This window comes from Mustela nivalis (assembly GCF_964662115.1).
Source record: "Mustela nivalis genome assembly, chromosome: 3".
NCBI lineage: Eukaryota > Metazoa > Chordata > Mammalia > Carnivora > Mustelidae > Mustela > Mustela nivalis.
Genome location: NC_139022.1, coordinates 117420921 through 117440311, shown reverse-complemented (window position 1 = coordinate 117440311; position 19391 = coordinate 117420921).

The following is a 19391-nucleotide window of genomic DNA, read 5'->3' as shown; positions in this document are numbered from 1 at the left end:
TGGGATCGAGCCTCGAATTGGGCTCTCTGCTCAGCAGGGAGCCTGCTTCCCCCAATCTCTCTGCCTGCCTCTCTGCCTACTTGTGATCTCTGTCAAAAAAATAAATAAAAAAAAAATCTTTTAAAAAAAAATTCCATCTGGGAGAGTGCTTTGTGCTGAACTGTATGGTCTCCCAAAATTCGTATGTTGAAGACTTAACCCCAAGGACCTTGAAACAGGACTGTATTTGGAGACAGGGCCTTTAAAGAGGTGATTAAGGTAAAATGACTGGACAGCTTTGGTACTGCCTATATCTGGCAATTTCTGTGGTGGGGGCGGGGAATGTGCTGCGCAGTCTCACCCAGGTCAAGTGGCCCTTCTGGAGTCAGAGGGCTGAGTGGAGTCAGTGTGTTCAGAGCTATACAGCCCTCTAAATAGAAATCAGGCCTTCAGAAGGGGGAAAAAGAAATGTCATTAGAACTTCCTATTTCCTGGGCGCCTGGGTGGCTCAGTGGGTTAAGCCGCTGCCTTTGGCTCAGGTCATGATCTCAGGGTCCTGGGATCGAGTCTCGCATCGGGCTCTCTGCTCAGCAGGGAGCCTGTTTCCTCCTCTCTCTCTGCCTACTTGTGATCTCTCTCTGTCAAATAAATAAATAAAATCTTAAAAAAAAAAAAAAATGAACTTCCTATTTCCCTTTGCATCTATCTGCATGTCTGCTTCATTCTTTCAAGTCAGTGTCTCCACGGGGTAAAGAATGTGTCTGTCAAATGATAGCTGTGCTGTGTTATGCTATCCTAAGGGGGTAAACAACATGGTTGTCAGCTCCACTTAAAAAAATAAAAATCCTATGAAAGGATGTGATTGGCCTGGTTTAGGTCACATGCTCCCCCATGACCCCATCACTGTGGCCAAGGAGAGGGCACACCAGCCTGCCACAGCTAGGGCCAGACACGGACCCCACCTTGGACAGCAGCAGGTGCTGGGGTGTGTAGACAAAATAACAGGAAACCTCCATCATATCTATAAGGCAGAGTTGTTGCAAGAAAATACCTGAAGTTTCCTTTTTTCCTTTGGCATCCAATGTGTCTTCAGTTCCTTTTTTTTCCCCCCAAGGCATTCCCACCCTCACCCAGCCCTCCAGCTCCAAATTTGCCAAGCTGAAGAGCAGGTCCTAGGAAAACAAAACAAAACAAAAAACCCACAGGTGAGTTCTAAGCAGGCTCTGGCTCCCCTGTGCATATCTCTCTTGTTTGAAAAAAGTAAATCAAAGCAGAAGGCGCTTGAGTGAGCGAGCCACCATGTCCCTGAGACTTGGATTCATCAGTTATGAGGTGGAGTCAGTAACTACCCCTAACTCAGAAAGTCCTTGTGATATGAACTGAACTGACACATGTGAAATGGGCTTGGAACATACAGTAGCTACTTAGTAAGTGTCCATCTATAGTTTTAAAAGCCCAGTCAAAAGGCAATCTCACTAAAAATAATTGTCCAAGAACATGTAAAACCTCCCCAATAGCCAAGAAAAGACCACATCACCCTCTTTCCAGGGAGCACCTGTCCCTTGGTATCACCCTCCAGTACCTTCACCTGCAATTCTGCACACCCAGGCTGAGTCCCCTCTACACCCCAGTTTCTGAGAGTTCAGATCTGCACATTCCCCTCCCAAACCACCCTCCCCACCCTCCAGTCATCTGTGCTGCCCAGCCTGGCAAGCTGTCTGTCTCTCTAACACCTCACCTTCCTTATTATTTTATTTCCCCACTTTCCTCACTCAGAGAAGGGTGGGAGCAGGAAGAATCACACAAGGCAGGAGACCCTGAGACCAGATGGACGCAGCCCCTGCCCCCTGGTGCCATGCCCCTACCCACAGCTCCCACTAGCTCACCTCTGGCCTTCCAGTGTCCCCTTTGCTCCCCATGCCCTCCCATCACTCCCACACTGAGCAGCCGGTGCTTTCCAGTCCCCACTACTTTCCCCTCCCCCTCTGCCCAAGAAGGCTCACAAAGCCAGGCCAATTTCCAGACCTGCAGGTCCACAGCTCTGGCAAAAAGCCCAATTCTCCTGCCTGGCAGGAGTCGTTAGCTAGAAGATACTCTGAAATGGGTTGAGGGGCAGTGTAGTAGGAAGACCACTCACTGAGATTCCTGACCCTCTGCAAGTTTCAGGCTCACTAGCTCTGTGACCTTGAAATTATGCTCTCTGAGACCACCTATTTAGCTTCTCCCAATACATACTTCTTTTTTTTTTTTTAAAGATTTTATTTATTTATTTGACAGAGAGAGATCACAAGTAGGCAAAGAGGCAGGCAGAGAGAGAGGAGGAAGCAGGCTCCCTGCTGAGCAGAGAGCCCGATGTAGGACTCGATCCCAGGACCCTGAGATCATGACCTGAGCCAAAGGCAGCGGCTTAACCCACTGAGCCACCCAGGCGCCCTCCCAATACATACTTCTAAAGATACAATAACACCAACCCTTACTTCATGTGACTCTGTTTCCCCTCCTGGGAACTACGAGTGCAGCACAGTGAGTGGGGATGAGACTTAATCCTTCTTAGACTGTGTGATGTTGGACAAGTCCCTTTGCCTTTCTGTGGCTAGGTGCCTTCTTCATCTGTCAAATGGAATGATCTGACACCCGCCTCACAGGCTTGCTCTGAGAAGCAAGACAATCACAGGAAAATAGGAACATACTTTGTCAAGCTGTTGGTTGTCACAGAGGAAGGTTTCTTCGAAGATGGATTTTGAAAACAAAATAATGGAATAAAAAGGTAATGAACATTTCTGCTTCCAGCAAGTTGGAATAATGGAACAGATTTAACCTCCCATCTGACAGCAACAACAACAAAACAGTGAAAATATGAAACAACCATTTTCAAGACAGTGGATATAAAGCAACAAAGGATAATGACCCTTGTGGGAGCAAATTAATGAAGTGAGCCCTCCAGTTGCCTTACCTCACTGCATGGAGGGTGAGTCTAGGCTGTGACTCAGGGAGCAGGGAGACACCGGTTGGCAGATAACTGCACTGAGGAGACAAAGCTGAGAGCTGGGAGACACTTGGGGTCCACAGGACGAAGCACAGATGCCAGAGAGGAGTGAGCCCATGAGGAAAACTCTGGAGGCCCCTAGAGCCTGTGGCAGAGCACTGAGCCGTGCATGTGAGTGTGTGAGGAAACCTGCTGAGGCCAGAAAGCACTGGCTCTCTGACAGCGCTAGAGGGACAGCTGTGGGTCCTTGCACAGGCTGGGAACAGTGCCTGCTCCTACCATCCGGTCTGTAAAGCCTCAAGCTTCAGAGTCTGGGTAGAACACTCTCAGTCCTGCCTTCATACTGAGGAACGATTAGCCCTTCACTAACATGCACTCTGGTCCTGTGTAGTAATCTTGAAAGATACAAACAATAAACTGTTTTCAAGTAATTAAACTGCTTTCCAAAGTAAAGCTCGAGACTTTGGTAAAAATATTAAAATAGCCGCAACCAACAAAGTAAAATTCACAATGTTTGACATCCAATAAAAGATTTATAGGCATGGAAAGAAGCAGGAAAATATGACCTACAATGAGAAAAATCAATCAAAATCAATCTAGAACTGACACAATGTTAGAATTAGCAAAGAAGGACATTTAAAAAATTACTGTATTTTAACATATATTATATATATTACATTAGTACTTTATAATAGTCAGTATTATGTTAAAATATATATGATTTATACTTATGTATTTATATGTAATATAATAAACACAAAATATAACATAATGTATTTGATATAGTATATTTATTTTCTTAATATTCCATATTTTTACAAAGTTAACTAGGGACATGGAAAACATATTTTTTAAATATATTTTTAAAAGGCCCTAATTTTTAAAAATGGAAACTATAATATCTAATGAAAAATACACTGTATGAGATTAAGAGAAAATCAGTCATTACAGAAGCAAATATTAGTGAACTTAAGGATACAGAAATAGAAACTATCCAAAAATAAAACATACAAAGGAAAAATAATATTTTGAAAGATTTTGATTTTAAGTAATCTCTACACCCAACATAAGGCTTGAACTCACAACATCAAGATCTGGAGTCACATGCTCCTCCGATTGAGCCAGCCAGGTACCCCAGAAAACTAATTTTAAATAATGAAATAGTGTCAGTGAACTATGGAACAATTTTAAATTATGATATATACACACGTATATGCATATGTACATATTTATATGTGCAACTGGAATTCCTAAAGAAGACAGGGATGGACAGAAAACTATTTGAAGAAACAACAACCAAAATATTCTAAATTTGAAGAAAACACACAGATTCAAGAAGCTCAACAAACTCCCAAGAACAAGAAACATCAAGAAAACTATACCAGGACACATCATAATAAAACTGCTCAAAATAAGTAAGTGAGAAAATCTGAATACAGAGAAAAAAAGCACATAACCTATAGGAAACCAAAGATAAGAACAGACTTCTCATCAGAAACAATGCAATCAAGAAGACAGACAATGGACAACATATTTAAAGTACTAAAGGATAAACTGTAAACCTAGGGATATATCACCGTGTTACTGGGTTGGACTACTCAATATTATTAATGGTCAATTCTCCCCAAATGGATGCATATAGTCAACACAGTCCAAATCAAAATATCAGGAAGATTTTATATAAATTGACAAACTAATTCCAAAATTCATACAGAATTGCAAAGGAGCTAGAATTCTCACACACACATGCACGCACACACACAACTCTGAAAAAGAAAGTTGAAGGGCTAAGACCACCTGATTTCAAAAATTATTGCATTATTCAAGACAGCATGGTATTGGCATCAAAGTAGCCACAAAGATGAGTAGAACAGAAAAGAGTCAAGAAATACACCCACACATACACAGGTTTTTGACAAAGGTGCAAAGGGAATACAGTAAAGATAGCCTTCTTGACAAATGATCCTAAAACAATCGGATATTCATATGCAAAAAAAATTGTCGATCCATACTTGTTATCATCTACAAAAATAACTCATAAATGGATTACACAGAGAAAAACAAATACTATATGATCTTCCTTGTATGTGCAATCTAAAAAAACAAAAACAAAAACAAAAAAACTGAGCCTGGGGGACTCAGTCAGTTGAGCATCTACCTTCAGCTCAGGTCATGATCCCGAAGTCCTGGGATCGAGCCCCACATCAGGCTCCTTGCTCAGCGGGCAGTCTGTTTCTCCTTTTCCCTCTACCCCTCCCCCGAGTGTGCATGCTCTCTCTCTCCCTCATAATTAAAATCTAAAAAAATTTAAAATACACAGACACACAAGCTCATAGATACAGAGAAAAGATTGGTAGCGGCCAGAGACAGGGTAGGGTGGACTAAGAGGGCAAATGGAGTCAAAAGATACAAACTTCCAGTTATAAGATACCTACGTCATTGGAATGTAACGTACAGCATGGTGACCAGAGTTAATAATTTTATATTGCATATGTGAAAGTTGCTAAGAGAGTAAATCTTAAAAGTTTTCAACACACACACAAAAATGTTGTTGTAACTATGGTGAGGGATGTTAACCAGACTTACTGTAGTGAACATGTCATAACACATACGGATATCAAGTCATTATGTTGCACACATGGGGCCAATGTAATCTTGTATGTCAGTTATATCTCAGTTTTTATTTTTATTTTTTTTTAAAGATTTTATTTATTTATTTGACAGAGAGAGATCACAAGTAGGAAGAGAGGCAGGCAGAAAGAGAGAGGAGGAAGCAGGCTCCCCGCTGAGCAGAGAGCCCAACGCGGGACTCAACACCAGAACCCTGAGATCATGAGCCGAAGGCAGCGGCTTAACCCACTGAGCCACCCAGGCACCCTATATCTCAGTTTTTAAAAAATGGGTCATAGATCTAAAGGTAAAACCCAAAAATACACAGCATCTAGAAGAAAACATAGGAAAAAGTCTTCATGGCCCTGGGTAGCACAGCATATCAAAGAGTTCTTAGATCTAACACCAGAAGCGTGACCATGAAGATCAAATACATAAATTGGACTCCATCAAAATTAAGCACTTCTGTTCTTTGAAAGACTCTTTTAAGAAAATAAAACAAGCTACACACCGGGAGAAAATACTTCTGAAGCATATGTCTGTTATCCAGAATAAATAAAGAACGCTCAAAACTCAGCAGTAAGAAAACAAACAACCCAATCTTTAAAAATATGAGCAAAACATTTGAACAGACTCTTAACGAAAGAAGATATACAGATGGCAAATAAGTACTTGAAGAGATGCTCTACATCATTAGTCATTACAGAAATGCTAATTAAAATCACAGTGAGATATTATTACATGTCCATTAGAATGGCTTAAGTTAAAAAGACTGACCACAGCAAGTGTTGGTGGAGAGGTGGAAGAACCAGAACTCTCATGCTGGTGAAATTAAACATAAACTGATCATATGATCCAGTCATTCCATTCTTAAGTGTTTACCCAAGAGAAAAGGAAATAAATATCCATACAAAGAGTAGCACATATATTCATAGCAGCTTTGCTTGTAATAGCCAAAAACTGGAAACAAAGCAAATGACCATCAATAAGTGAATGGATAAACAAAGTGTGCTACATCTATCCAACGGACTACTATTTAGCAACAAAAAGGAATGTTGTTTATACAAAGATCACCATGGCTCAATCTCAAAATAACTATGCTGTTTGAATGAAGCAAAACAAGAGCTACATAATGCTATTTACCTACAACTTTAGAAAATTCAAACTGTGGGGCACCTGGGTGGCTCAGTCAGTTCAATGTCTGACTTCAGCTCGGGTCATGATCCCAGGGTCCTGGGATAGAGTGCAGTATCAGGCTCCCTGGGTCCTGGGATAGAGTGCAGTATCAGGCTCCCTGGGAGTCTGCTCCTCACTCTTCTGCCCCTCCTCACTGCTGGTGTGCTCATTCTCTCTCTCTCTCTGTTTCTCTCTCTCAAATAAATAAAAATCTTAAAAAAAAAAAAAGGGGGGGGGAGGAAGGAAAGAAAGAGAAGAAAAGAGGGGCGCCTGGGTGGCTCAGTCGATTAAGCATCTGCCTTCGGCTAAGGTCATGATCCCAGGGTCCTGGGATCAAGCCCCAAATCAAGCTCCCTGCTCAGTGGGAAGCCTGCTCTCCCTTTCCCACTCCCCCTGCTTGTGTTCCCTCTCTCACTGTTTCTCTCTCTGTCAAATAAATAAAATCTTTAAAAAAAAAAAAAAAGAAAAGAAAAGGCAAACTAATCTGTAATGCCACAAAGTTGATCAGTGGTTATGTGGCAGAAAGTTGGAGAATAGAGATAAAGAGACATGAGGAACTGATTGTAGGTGAGGAGTATGTTCACTACTTTAATTGTGGTGATGGGTTTCATGAGAGAATGCATATGCCAAAATTTAGCAAACTACACACTTCAAATATGTGTAGCTTATTGTATGGCAATATGTACATCAAAAAGCTGTAAGAAAAAAAAAAGATAATGCATATATAAAGGATTACTGCTACATCCAGTACAATTCACTTCAGGTCTTTTTTAATTTTTATTTTTAAATAATTTTACACTTACAGAAGAGTTGCAAAGATGGTACAGATCGTTTCCAAATATCATTCACCCAGCCCCCTGATGTTAACAACTTACATAAGCATGGTACAGTTATCAAAATGCACACAATTTCACCACTCTGTCTTCCTCTCTGGGGAGCCTGCTGCAGTCCAACAGACCAGTCCTCCCAGTTAGAAGGTCTAGGCCTTGGCCTCCAGCTTTATGCTGCTCTGTAGGCAATCAACACTCCACACATTCCGGACAGCTCACCATGTCCTCCCCCAGCCCCATCTCTCATTAGCTCCAGATCCTACAGCTAACTGTATCCACCATGTCTCCCCAGCTATCTCACAGATGCCTTAAAAGCAGCATGACTAAAAATGAATGCACCCCCTAAAAATCTTGTTCCTACGGTCTTGAACTTAGCAAAGGTATGGTCAAAACCCATCACACATCAGACATCTCAGAGTCTTCTCGGACTCCTCTCTCCCTTAAGGTCCACCAAAGTAAGAGACCAATCAAATTCTGCTAACTCTTTTCCTCCTGTCATTCAAACCCCACCCCTTGGGCCCCATCTCAACTGCCACATTTTCACTCGGGCCCTGATGTCAATTCTCTTAGGGCTGTCAGAACAGACCTTAAACATTCCTGTACTTCGAGTCTCTCCTCCTGACCCTATTGCCTAAGATGATCTTTCTAAACTGCCCAGTGCCCTAAGTTACTTCCTTCTTCCTAAAAACTACAGTGATTCCCAAATACCCACAGGGTAACACCGTGGCTTCAGGTAGGATATTCAAGGTCCTTTTGAAGCAGGCTTCAACATCCTGGCTCAGCCAGTTCACTCCTCGAAGAAACCGTGATGTTAAATGGAAGTCCTCCCCAACCGAAGCCCACCAGGTATCCCTCACGCTTTTGCCCTGTTGTTCCCTCAGCCTAGAAGGTTTTTTCCTATCTTCCCCACTAGGAAACTCCTACCCAAGGTGCAGCTCTATTTTCACACTCAGAATGAGCCTTCTCTGAAGTTACAGGAAGAACTGCAAGTCCCCTTTCGTATATAACCAGAACCCATCACACATACTTCAGAGGCAGCTTCCTGTGTCCTCCTCCACAATATGTGAAACCCCACAGAATTTTATTTATCTGATTTCTACTTATCTTGATCCCTAGCACCAGAACAGGACTGGGGACCATACAGACACACTGATGGCCACACAACTGGATAAAGAGATAAGCAGATGTATTATTCAGGGATAGGTGGACAGAAAAGGAGACTGACAGAAAGATGAACAGATAACGTATGGCTGGATGGATGGACAGATGAGATCATAAGCATTTCAAGGGCAGAGATTGCTTCTTTTGTGTGTGTGTGTGTGTGTGTGTGTGTGTGTGTTAATTTAATTTTTTTTAAAAACATATAATGTATTTTTATCCCCAGGGGTACAGGTCTGTGAATTGCCAGGTTTACACACTTCACAGCACTCACCATAGCACATACCCTCCCCACTGTCCATAACCCCACTCCCCTCTCCCGACCCCCCTCCCCCCAGCAACCCTCAGTTTGTTTTGTGAGATTAAGGGTCACTTATGGTTTATCTCCCTCCCAATCCCATCTTGTTTCATTTATTCTTTTCTTACCCCCCAAACCCCCCATGTTGCACAGAGATTGCTTCTTATTCAACTCATCTGCAGTGCCTAGAATAGGGCCAGATGTTCAACTTATGTTGCTGAAAGATGGAGTGAATGATTGAAGCACTAGGTTATTGTGGTAAAGTTTTGGACTAAGAGTCAGAAGATCTGATATCTGTCTGTAGTCTCTAGTTGTCTATGTAAACACAAGCAACTTAACTAAACACCTTCAATCTACTCTTCTGTAAAATGGGTAGACTGGGTTAAATAATTTCCAGGGTCTTTTCCAAACACTCTGTGTTCCCTGACTTGAAGCTGCCCAAATCAAAGACCAAGCTATGGGATAGGAGGAGGAGCTTCAGTTAAGCAAACGTGTTTATTTACAACTTGTCCTGATGCAGAGCCGTTCCAGATCCCTGCCAACGATGAGGGAGAAAAGTTAACACACTCCAGATTAGATTCTGTGCAAACTGTCTGGCTCAGAGCCTTGTGGGGGAAACGAAAGACAGGCTGAGTGTAGAGCCTGAGGGGTAATTAACAGGGAAACGTGAACCTCTCTGGGGAGGGGTGTACCCTCCCCGTTGAAAGGAAGGACTGAAGGGCCAGGCCTCACCACGCCTCCCAAGGCCCCCGCTGATGGCCAAATGCACTCTACACAGAAGGATGGTTGTTTGTTCCCACAGCACGTGGCCTGTCCTGCCGGAGGTCACACCTGGACTCCGAACGTGCTCTGGAGAACTAACTGTGCCCAGAGCACGGCCATCATTAGTTACAGACAGGCATGTGCCGGGCGCTGTCTACGTGTCCCCTCGTCACTTCTCCCAACAACCCGGGGGGCAAGAGCGATGGTCCTCACTTCAGGGAGAAGGACAACGTGGCCAGTGAGTGGCAGATGGAGAACCTGAACCCGGAGGCCGATGGCTGCCTGTCCGCAGACAGCCGCCCCAGAACTGGCTGGGCAGCCATGCAGTGACTGCAGACTTTGTGCAGCAACCGACTGGAGTTAACACCTGCTGGAGCTCGCCTGACCCTCTACGGGGTGCTTTCACACCGATCCCAGCCTACAGTGTGATCCATTGCTCCCATTGTGGGGACACTGAGACTCAGACCGACCAGTGAGTGAGCCAGTCACACAACTTGTAAAAGCTGAACCTGGGATTCCCTCTTTGGGAACCGGAGCCACAGACCAGGGCTCCTAACTGGTGAATATCTATTCCCATGTAGTAGCTGTAATGGACATCTGTGAATTTGCCTAAACATCCATTCTACCTGCCTCCGGTAACTACATGTAGATTTCCTTGGGGATTTACACCCACACCCCACCAGCTACCAACTCAGTCCATGTGATGTGGGCAGAACTATATGCCCTATACTTCCCAACCCCATTCCCAATGAATGCATGGGACCAAAGACATCCAATGAGACTAAGTCCCATGACATCAGAGCAAACCATTGAGAAAGTGGCACACTCTTTCTGCTAGGGTTTCTGAACTGGTAAAAGGGAAGCCAGAAGCTGCCAAGAGCCACCTGAGATATCGCAAAGAGACAGCCCACCAGAGGGTAAAGACAACCAGAGAAAAACAAACAAGAAGATGGGGAGACACAATTTTCTAAGGACCTATTCTGAAACCTAGATCCAGCCACACCTTAATATATTCAAGGTACATAAGCCAATGAATCACCTTTCTACTTGAACCAGTTGGAGTCAAGTGTCTCTCACATGCACCTAAGAGGCCCTGAGTCAATACAGCCCTTCATCACACTGAACTATCACTTGGGTCCTTGGCTGTTGACCAGTTAGACCCACGTCACTTGAGGGCAAAAGTTGTCAAGGCCACCACTGGGTCTCAGTGCCTGACTCCAAGCATGCCTGATGAGTATCTGTAGAATGAATAAAAACCCAACTTGACTCAATGATCCTTTGTGAAGCTGGAAGCACTCGGGCCCAAGAAGACTGACTCCACTGGCCTGGCCCAATCTTCCATCCTCCTCTACCCACCCATCTTTTTAAAGTCAATTCAAAGGCTGTCTCCAATGAAACTGGCCCACAGCCCTTTCCAACTACGAAAGTGCTCTTACCTGCATCAGGTCTTCCATGGAATGTTTCTACCTTATGCAGTAATGAGTGCCCATGACTGACCTCTCCACTCGACTGAGGAGTACTAAGTACAGAGTCTAAAATGGAATCATTTGGGGCACCTGGGTAGCTCAGTGGGTTAAGCCCCTGCCTTCAGCTCAGGTCATGATCCCAGGGTCCTGGGATCGAGCCCCACATCAGGCTCTCTGCTCGGTGGCGAGCCTGCTTTCCTCTCTCTCTCTCTGCCTGCCTCTCTGCCTACTTGTGATCGCTGTCAAAAAAAAATAAATAAAATATTTTTTTAAAAAATGGAATTATTTATACATCAAGCTGGAACTTGGTACCCTCCAGAGCTCAGAAAATACTTCCCAAATCCAGGGGCTCATCTCATTCCACAAGCATACACCAACCTCTAGTATATGCCAAGCACTGAGAATAGAGGTGAGTATAGCATGAAGGTTAAAAATAATGACAATAGGGACGCCTGGGTGGCTCAGTTGGTTAAGCAGCTGCCTTCGGCTCAGGTCATGATCCCAGTGTCCTGGGATCGAGTCCCACATCGGGCTCCTTGCTCCGCAGGGAGCCTGCTTCTCCCTCTGACTCTTCCTTCCACTCTGTCTGCCTGTGCTCGCTCTCACTCACTCTCTCTCTGACAAATAAATAAATAAAATCTTAAAAAAAAAAAAAAATAATGACAATAGTAAGAGCTAACATTTACTGAGTTATTTATTACCTTGTGCCAGGCACTAATCTAAGCATTTTGCATGTACTAATTCATTTAACCCTCAGAACACACTAGTGAGTTAGTTACTATTACTATCCCCCATTTTACAAGTGAGGAAAGTAAGGCTCAGATGTCAAAGAATTTGTCCAAGGTCACGAGACAGTAAGTGGCAGAGCCAGGATTTGAACCCAGGTTATTTGATTCCAAATCCCTACTTTTGCTATGCTGTGGGATCATGAGTATTTAGTAGGCTGTTTTGTCGTACGCCTGGCCTTTGCCTTCCTAATGCCTTTATACCTCACTTCTGGAAAGAGCTAAAAGTAGAACTGACCATAACCAATGCTGCTGACAGAAAGACTGGGATTCTGGAGTGAGACACACTGGTCTGAATTTTTAATAGTACCATTCTTTGGCCCAGTGTATCCTGGTGTAAAGTCTCTAAGTCTCATCTTCTTCAGGATTAATAATACTTCATGGGCAGTCTGAGGGTTAAAAGAGCAAATATGTGAATATCACTTAGCACAATCAATAAAAGCAGATTGCTGTCACTGATATCTTTTATTATTCTTAGAGAATAAAGCAACTCATCAATATACAGGGCTTGGCACAAGGTATATCATCAAATACTATAAATGTGCTTCTAGTTTTGTTTTGTTTTGTTTTCCCCTCCCTCACCACACTCTATGACCTTGAAAGAGCACCCACACTTCTCTGAAATGATTCAACCAGTGCTGTTCACCAGGCCCCTAGAAAGCCCTGCTTCCAGCCAGCCTTCAAAATGGATTAAGAATTTGGAATTCCCTTTATTTCTCCACCCACGGGATCAAAGGGTGCAGGCAAGGCCTGGGGAGCGGGGGAGGAATGCAAGATGGAAAAGCCAAGTTTTAAGCTGGCAGAAGAACAACTGTGGTTCATGCTAGGCTCTCCTGAGCTGCAGGGCCCAGGCCCCCATGTTCTGCTCTGCCCGTGCCCTTGAGAAATAAACACAGCTGCCAGAAAACAGGATGCTTCAGCTAGGACTAATCCTCAGCCACAAGACAAGCAGGAACTCAGAGGGGCCCTGCGATGAGAACCAAGTGTTTTCCAAAAACATCAGCAAATACACAGAGCAGGAGGGAGGGGAGAGCACAATGCAAACACACGATTAGGCTTCAGAGCACGAATAAAGGCTGAACACACAGACCAGCGCCAACTTTCTGGACGCCCACCTCCCTCCCTGCGGCCTTGCCTCCACTGCCCTCTAGTGGCCAGACAGGGACATGCCCGCAAGTTTAAACACAGTTCCCAGGGCTGAAAGGACGTAAAGTGGGATCCCAGGGCTTGGAGCCTCTCAGAGAAACCAGATCCCCTCCTCTCCATCCCTCAGCCACTGGCCTCGTTCAGCCTCTCCCTCACCTCTCCCTAGCACCTCTGCGACACCCTGCTCGCTGGTTTTAATAAAAATAATAAACAGCCTCGTGAATGCTGACTGCAGGCACTGTGCTGAGCCTTTACACACCATTATCTCACTGAATTCTTACAACACCCTTTGGAAGTGGGCAGTGTCCCACCTAGAGATGAGGAAACACACAGAGGCTCACACGAGTTTGAGGTCTTGGCCCAGGCCCTTTGGCTAACTACAAGGGGGAGATCCGGGCCTCAAACCCAGCAGCACCCTGGGCTGGAATCAGGGTAATCAGGTAACATACAGCTTCACCAGCAGTAGCAGCAGGCCTGGGGAATGTTAGAGCTTCAAGTTCTCAGGCTCCCAACCCCCCTGCAGGGAACTAAAACTCTGGAGGTGGGATCTAGCAACATTTGCTTTAACAGGCCCTGCCAGGATGGGGACACGTCTGCATTCCACCATGCTGCTTCAAGGAACTCTCCCTGAATCAAGTCGCCATGCCACCCCAGGAGGTCTTCCTAAAATACAACTCTCAGCTGCCTAAAGCCCTTAAAACCACACTGGCAGGCCTTGAGTCTCTCTTTAGTAGTTATGCTCCTTCACAGTTGTCCCCAGTCTGCCTCTCTAGTTCCATTCTTGACACTCTTTCCTTAAATACAGAGAAGGAGAGCAGGGTGGACAGCTAACTCTGATCAAGCACCCTCTGCTATGTGCAAGCTCTCCCCTAGCACTGAGCCTGCAGGATGATGCTCACTCCTCACCAGCATTAAAATCGAAGTGCCCAAAACTGGGAACCTAAAGCTCAGAGCAGTGTCAAGAATGCCTTTGTTCATGTAGCCAGCAAGTGACAAGGCCCAGATAAGAGCCTGGACTATCTGACACCATAGACCCAGCACTTCCAAGCCCGAAAGAACCAAAATGGTTAGGAAGCTGGGCTGCGGCCCCATGCTGGAGGCTCTGATGTCTCAATGGGTAGAGGCTTCCCAAACAGGTTCTGGTCTTTATTTAATGGAGCTACCAGGCCAAGATCCACCTCATTCTACCCAAAAGCCCTTCATGAGCAAATCCCAGTCTTAACCACCTTCTCTGTGACTCTAGTAATAGGAAGACAGGAGCTTGGAGTGGCCAAAACCCTGATAAGACCCTCCCGTGACCAGACCCAGAGCTGATGAGTTAGATCATGACAGACAAAGCACAATAGTCCAAAGGTTAGGTGAACCGTTTCTCCTCGGCACAAGGACTGTTAAAGGAAAGCCTATCCCACCACGGTTCCCCACTGCTGCCCAGGCTCCTTGTCAGCCACACCAGGCCAGAATGGTCCACGCCTCCATGCCTTTGGCAATACAGCCCTGCTGCCTCAAACCCTGTCCAATGCTACCCACTCCTCTAGGACCAAACTTGTATACCTTTTACAGGAAGCCTTCCTCCTCCACACTTCCAGGCACTCCTGGGCCACTCCTGTGCCACCATCCACCTTTCTGTAGTCTGAAGAAACCACAGGGCCTAGGGTAGCAGGACCCAAGGCAGCAGTTCTCAACCACGCAGGCTGTTAGAGTTCCCTGGGGAGTCTGGTTGGGGGTGTGGCCTAACCATCAAGGAGTTCTAGTGTATAGCCAGGGACCAGAAAAACTGACCTACTGGGCAGGACCTGAGCTTCTGAGTCTCACACAGAGGTTTTAATCCTGCTCCTCCACCAGAGAGCTGTACCATTTGAGCAAGAGAACCAACCCTCCCAAACCTGTTTCATCTGCTGTGAATTGGGGGTTATACCACCCACCTCTCCAGGTCACTGTGAGGGTTCAATGAGGACTTAACCTTCTTAGGCCCCCATGATCCCGCTCCCTTCCCTCCTCTGCTCTCCCCATAGGCCCCACCCTTCACAAAGGCAAGTATTAACAGCCTGGTTGGCATTCTGCCCAAACCACTTTCCCATCAGTCATTTATTTAATAAAAATGTACTGAGCACCTGCTTGGTAGTACTTGGCACCATGCTACCGAGGATACAGCAATGAATGTGTCAGAAAAGGTCCCAAGACACTGACAGGTTAGCTGAGGAGACAGTCACAAAGCAAGCAAATGAGTGACTTCTGAAGATAAGAAATACTCTCAATTTAACAAGTGAGAAGAGATTGGGCAATGGGACAAAGCTACCTTAAAGAGGAGGTAAATTAAGACCTAGACACAGAAGGGAACACAGACTGAAATGACTGGATCTGGGTAAAGTTCAATTGGAAGTTGCTGCAGTGTTTTCAGCAAGGGAGAGGCACGATCTGACTTACTCTTCTACAAAACCACTGTCACACTGAATTATCACCATCTCCACACCAGGCTGTGGGTTCCCAGGGGCAGAGATTGGCTGATCTTCATATCTGCACCTTCAGCACTCAGCCCAGGCCTGCCACAGGGTAGGCGCTAAGTGGCTGGCTGAATGAACCTCCTTGCCCCTCATGTGTTATTTCCCTTGGTTTAGCAAGCCAAACCTTTCGTCTAGTTTCTACCTATCAGCATCATGGCAGCTTTGCCACAAAGAACCAAAATGTTGATGACGGACAATCTTCTAAGACTCCCAAGGCTTTCTATCTGTGTGGTTGGCAAGCAACATCTAGATTGGACTGAATTTAAACAGCTGGAATTCTGGACCCATGTGCAGGGCTTCAAACAAATGTACTGACCAGGGGACCCGGGGCAAGTTCCCCAACCCTGAGCCTCAACTATCATCTGTAAAGTGGGTCCAAGGTAAACTAGTCTGACTTTCCCCTTTCTCACACAATGCCCAACATTCACAGGAAGCTCAGACATGTAATCAATCCAACAAAAGACTGCTTTCTACAAACAGGGTAAGAGGGCAGGAACTCTACTATGCGTTGAACAAAGCACTTCGCCACCATCATGGAGATGCAGTCCATCATAAATGTTCAATGTTCAAATGTTCAATAAATAAGCACAGGCTTGATCATCTTCAACCTGACCTCCATGGTGCCTATCTCATTTAGGAGAGAAACTTTTCTCCAAGTTAACTTTAATCCCCATTCTGGGTATAGTTGAAGAACAGGTACAAACGGGCTTGTGCCTAGCCCAGATCTCCTTTGGTCCTCAAGAACATCCTAAGATGTTCTGTCAGATTCCTTGCCCTACCTGCACCATTGCCTGACCTGTATCCTAACAGCCTCAAGAAGGTAAAAGGAAGCAAATCCATGGTGGCCCCAGTAGTCCCCAATGGCAATGCAGCCATGGCAAGTTACACCCAGTGTGCTATGACACTGCTGGTTGGACAGGCATGTTAGCATATTCTGCCTGCTCTGCCAAAGGGAGATCCTGGATGCCTTGAAGTTCATCACCTCGTGGATCCATGTAGCAACAATTTCAAACACGTAAACTCTAGTAAATTTGCAGCTATTGGCTTAATAGTTCTCAGTTTAATATCCCTAACTACCATCGGTCCTTAGCTCTACACATGAGTATTTAAAAATAACTGATAACAGGGTGCCTGGGTGGCTCAGTGGGTTAAAGCCTCTGCCTTCGGCTCAGGTCATGATCCCAGGGTCCTGGGATTGAGCCCCGCATCGGGCTCTCTGTTCAGCAGGGAGCCTGCTTCCTCCTCTCTCTCTCTGCCTGTTTCTCTGCCTACTTGTGATCTCTGCCTGTCAAATAAATAAAATAAATAAGAAAATAAAAATAAAAATGACTGTTAAGGGGTGTCTGGGTGGCTCAGTTGGTTAAGCATCCAACTCTTGATCTCAGCTCAGGATTTGATCTCAGGGTTGTGAGTTCAAGATCCACACTGCACTCCACACTGGGTGTGGAACCTGCTTAAAAAAGGTAACAATAAAAAATAACTGTTAAATGTTCATCTTCTCTAAACCCTACCCCATCCTACTCCCCACCTTTTAATGCACAGAATGTGATGTGCTTGGGAGACAGTGAAGCTTCATAAGGTAAGGAGGTTTATATTGCACACAAATTTGGCGTTAACACCTACATAATAGTTACTTCTTCAACATCCATGATGCACCAGGCATTTGACATGTGGCAAGTCATTTAACCCTAATAAGGTTTTCATTACTATAGACATTATAATCAAACTGCAGCTCATGGAAGGGAAGTAACTGGGCCCAAGTCTCCCCGTTAGTGACAACAGAAAAAGGATTTGAACCCAGCTCTATCCAAGTCTGCCCTACTCAGCAGGCCGCACTACTAACCAGCACAGACAGACATCACTGGAGCCCAAGACCCTCTCTCCTTTTCTCTTCAACCTCACCTCACATTCCACCTGACCACCTTCTCCACAGCCCAGAACTCAGCCGCCCCCTCCGCTTTCCCCCAAGCTGCAGCACCTTCTCACATGTCCTCCCCCTCCCCTTGGCCACACCCCTCCCCCCATTCAAGACTGGCACTAAGTCCTCCTCCTCTGCCTCCAATCCTTGCCCCGCCTTCTCCCCTCCTTTAGGGGAGCTTTACCCTCCTCCTCTTCTCACTTGTCCCTCTCAAGTGCACAGCTCTGAGGCTCTGCTTATCCACATGCACACAGCTCCATCACGGCCCCGAACAGACCGCAACACAAAGCAGATGCCGTGTTTCTCCTCTGAACCCCCGCCCCGCCCAAGTGGGACAGGATGAGCCTCCTCTCTTCCCTCTCATCATTGCAGAGTCGATGATGGACGGGCCTTGCTCAGCTCCGGCGTTGAGAGCCAAGAAAGCCGACAGAGTGCCGACATGTCTCTGCAGCCAGCCTCTGTGTTCTCCTGAAAAGCGGCTCCTTCTTAAAAAGAAGGGATGTGCTAAGCATCTCCCGCACGCCAGGTACTGTGCTGGACCCTTTACAGACACAGCACGTCCTTTGAGTCTCCAAAGGACCCAAGGACAGGAGGCTGTATCACCCGCACTTTATGGGAGAAGAAAGTGGGCTCAGGTCCGTCACTGCCGGAGCCAGGACTCAAAGCCCCATTCCGTTTGCCTAGGAAACCAGCCTTCTTTTCACTGTACGGCAGGGGCACAGGGAGCGGAGAAGGCAGCACTTACCCACACACAGGTGTTTCTGAGTGTGCAAGGCTCTCCAAGGTGTACAATCTCTACTCCCCTTCTGAAAGAGAGGACTTACCTTTTAACCCTGTTCATGGGCTTTTTCCCTTCCAAAGAAGGAAGCCGTTTCGTGGTCCCTTTTATGATTAAAACCCTTAGGGAGTAATATATATCTTTGAAACAGGAATAGGAGGAAGGGTTTATCTACCCCATTCCTGATCATTCTAAAATAAAAGGCCACTGACACATCACACCCCAAGCAGCTCATAATACACACACATACACACACACACACACACACACACACACACACACACACACACAGAGTCTTTGTTCTGGACCTCATAGAATTGGCCTCTTCCTGATTCCTTTTTTACATCTAATTGCCTCTCATCAAAACTCCCTGCACTAGCCTCCCAGCCCCCTCTATCAGGATGCTATCCCCACCACAGCTTAGGGCAGGGGGATAATCCTCAAGGTATACACATACACCTTACACAAGCTTTAACATTTGGCAGGTTTCATTCTTCCCTGTATCTCATGCCACAGAGAAACCAGAATCCTAGCACAAAACATACTAAAGGCTTCACTACCTGTTTCTTAGCCTGACTTGTAACTCAAGTCTTCACAGCAATGGGTCATTGGTACAGCAAATCCCAAACCTTCTTTACCAAATACAGCCTAGCTCAGAGCAGAAGTCACCACCTTCTTTTGACTTGCTAGTGTCTGGACCAGTAACTGTATAACATGGCTAGACTGATTGAATCCATCAATTGCTGGGTGACTATAAATGGCTCCCTTCTTGCTCTGAATCAGACAACTCACTCAAGCCATAAGGGCATCAGGTCTGGGACAAATTATACATTTCTCCAAGATGGACCCAACTTCTAAGCCTCCCTAGGACTCTGAAGTCAGGGCACAGAAATGTTGTCAGCAAGGCCCTGACAGTAAGCAAAAACTGCCACAAGCTCGAGCTCTTTCCAATAAGGGTTTTTCTGTCACTAAAAGTGAAAGCCAGCTGAAAGCAACAA